Here is a 3,254-nt window from a genome sequence, read left to right as displayed (position 1 = left end):
ACGCACACACACGTGCACATGCACACATGCACACCACACAGGTCACGTACACATGTACAGCGTGTACACATACACACGTGCACACATGTACATGGTGCACACGGACAATGCACACATGTACACACGCTTACACTGTGCACGTCACAGTACACACACATGGGCACATGCACACACATGTACACAGACGCACGCACGCACATACACACACAGTGGAATACTGTTTGGCCATAAAGATGGGAACCCATTTGTGACAATGTGGGTGGCCCTTGAGGGCATCATGCTGAGTGAAATGAATCAGAACACACGCTACGTGATCATATTTATTACTGGGATACGTTATAAAAAGGAAAAAACAGAAAAAAGGACAGACTTGTGGTCATGAGGAGGTTGGAGGGAGGGGGTCAAAGGCACAAAGTTTTAGGCACAAGACGAGGCCTGGGCCGAGGTGGCCATGCGCCGGCCGTACCACCCTTGGGCGAAGGCAGAGACCCGGCTGTTCCAGGCGCAAGGAAACGTTTTCTCTCCGTGGGTCTCCGAGGGCGGTGTCAGCTGCGCTTCTGGGGTCCACGTGGGTGAAGTCAGCTCGCCGTGCCCCTCACGGTGCTGTACGTCAGCTACACCTCGACAGAGCTGGAAAATAACCAGCCGGACCGGAAGCGACACAGACCGTCAGGTGGCGGAGTGAAACTAACACACCAGCCTGCAAAACTAGTCTCACAGCTATAGCCTTAAAATTTGGAGCAAAATTAAGGCCAAATATAGTGTCATCTGCATTTCCTATTTTCCCTCAAATATACAATTCTGGCTCTGAGTCCCCTGACGTGAACTTCCTGCTGCGGGTGCAGGCGGCTGCCACGGACAGACGGCCAGAGCGAGAAACGGACACTGACCTGGGGTGGAGGGGGACCAACAAGGCCCGCTGCTCCACAGGACCCAGCGCCGCCCCCCGTGGCTGCGGCCCGCCCCGGGGCCTCTCCTGGCTCCGCCGGAGGACTGTGGGCACGGCAGGCGCAGAGGGGACAGGCCCCCCAAGGGACAGGCCCCCCAAGGGACAGGCCCCCTGGACTGTGTCAGAGGAGACGAGACAGCTGAGGCCTGGCCATGGTGTCAGTTAACGGAATAGAAAGCCCAGTTTTCTTCCTGTCCGTTCTGAATCTCAGAATTCACAAACACTTTATGTTTAAACACTCAAGTTACTGAAAACTTGTAAGTCTGGAAAAACTGACTTCACTGGCCAGTGTGGGCCACTAGGTCAAACTGTAAAACCAGACTCTAGCCCCTCACCGGACTCGGCCCTGAGGGACAGGCCGGGACAGGGACCTGAGTCAGAAAGGCCTGGGAGGAAAGAGGCCAGACTCCTGGCCTCACAGAGCAGACGGGAGGCCCACGGATGGAGGACGAGGCGCGCCTGGTGCCAGCAAGGAATGTGAGCCCTGTGCTTCCTTGTCTCAAAAGTGTGACATCGGAAGATGACACAGCCTCACTCTGGGCACACGCACACCCAGAGGACACGCGTGGGTGACAAGGGGCCCTTGTGGGGAGAATCAGATGGCACTGGCCTGGCCCTGTGCCTGTGCTTCTCTCTGCCCAACTCGGGCACAGCCTTTCGTCACTCTGCTTGGGAACAAAGCCAGAAGCACGGCTGGCCTGTTCCCAGTGCCCAGACCCTGCCCAGGGCAGAGGGGTGCTCGCCGGCCCTCTGTGGGCTGTGGGGTTTGTTCTTTTTGAATTTGAAAAACAGGAAAACCCTAGGAAAAACTGCAACACGTAATGATAAAAATCCAGTGTTCCCAGTACACAGTTTTCTTAAACACCAGAAAAAGGCCCAGTAGAAAAACAGGCCAAACACGGAACACGGGGACCGTCTGGAGTGTCCCGTTTCCGCAGAGCGAGGGGCCCGGCCCGGCCGTCTCGGGTGGTCTGAGCTTCAGGGTGCCAGGTGAGACTCTCCCGCCGCGGACAACAGGGCTGCTGTCCTGACAGACAGGACGCGCTGTGGCCTCCTCCGCCACTGACACGCATCCAGCAGCTGCGCTCGAGCGGCGGGGACTGGCCTGCAGGCCGCTCGGCCTCCGTGCCCTGTTCCCGTCACGCGCTCAGACACTGTATCTGGGTCACGTGCTCCTTTTTTCCTGCGCTGCTTTCTCGTGTGTCACCCTGGGGGGCGGCAGAGAACTGTTTACTGAGGCCAGGAGCCAGGACGTGCTGGAGGCTGCAGAGGCCCCGGGAGCTTCAGCAAACATGGCCAGGGCAGGCCGCGCCGAGCTCGGGGTCCAGCCACGTTCACAGCCGGCTCCACGCCCCGCACCCGCATGCTGTCAGCGCAGCGTCCGCCGCCTGCCGTGGCCACCAGGTGACACGCGTCACCGATTTCGCCACACGTCATCTACGTTCCCCGTGACAGGACGGCCGTCGACGCTCAGAGCAGGCCCTGGGCAGCGGGAGAGCGGAGCTTTCCTTCCCATAAGTTTTTAACAAAGTATTTTACTGGAATAAAAATTAAACTCTTAAACAATGACTTAATATTTAATTTGTGTAACCAAAGCGAACCACAGCCCTCACAGACCTGTACGCCTGATGAGGACAAATGGGGCAGTCGTACGTGTGGACTACTTCAGTGACCAGGCTCAAACCCACGGCCCGGCCCACCGGGCAGACGGAGCACAGACGCAGAGGCCAGCGGCCTCCCAGCTCGGACCGGCCGGACACGCCGGGGGCGCTGCAGCGACCGCTTGGAACGGCTCGGTCTGCTGCCCCCCGAGCCACTCGGCGCGAGGCCCCTCCCCAGGAGACGCGCTGCCCTTCCGAGCACGAAGGCTCTGGTCTGCGTGTGTGTCCCCCGTCACGTGCTGAGAACTGACCCGCGGCGTGACGGGGCCTGTGCATGTGAGGTCACCAGGTCAGGCCCCCGACAGCAGTGGCGCCCTCAGAACGGAGACCCCAGGGCTCCCGGCCCCTGTCCTGAGGCCACGGCGAGGAGCTGCGGTGACAGGGACACACGTGTCCTGCTAACTCGTCAGACGTCCCCCCGCACAGGTCACGGCTGGTGGTTTCCTTTCCTGCACAGAGAACTCTAAGTTTCACGTGGGCGACTGTTCTGTCTGGATTCTCTTGGCTTTTTGGTGGCACGTCCAAAAAATCATTGCCCTGACCGACACGGAGACTTTCTCCGCTAAGTCCGTGGCTTCAGGTCTGACGTTTCAGGGTCTAATCCGTTCTGCGGGTCCAGCTCCCGACTCTGCACGAGGCCATCC

The sequence above is a fragment of the Pteropus vampyrus genome, unplaced genomic scaffold, assembly GCF_000151845.1.
Source record: "Pteropus vampyrus isolate Shadow unplaced genomic scaffold, Pvam_2.0 Scaffold338, whole genome shotgun sequence".
Classification (NCBI taxonomy): domain Eukaryota; kingdom Metazoa; phylum Chordata; class Mammalia; order Chiroptera; family Pteropodidae; genus Pteropus; species Pteropus vampyrus.
This window is presented reverse-complemented; position numbering follows the sequence as displayed.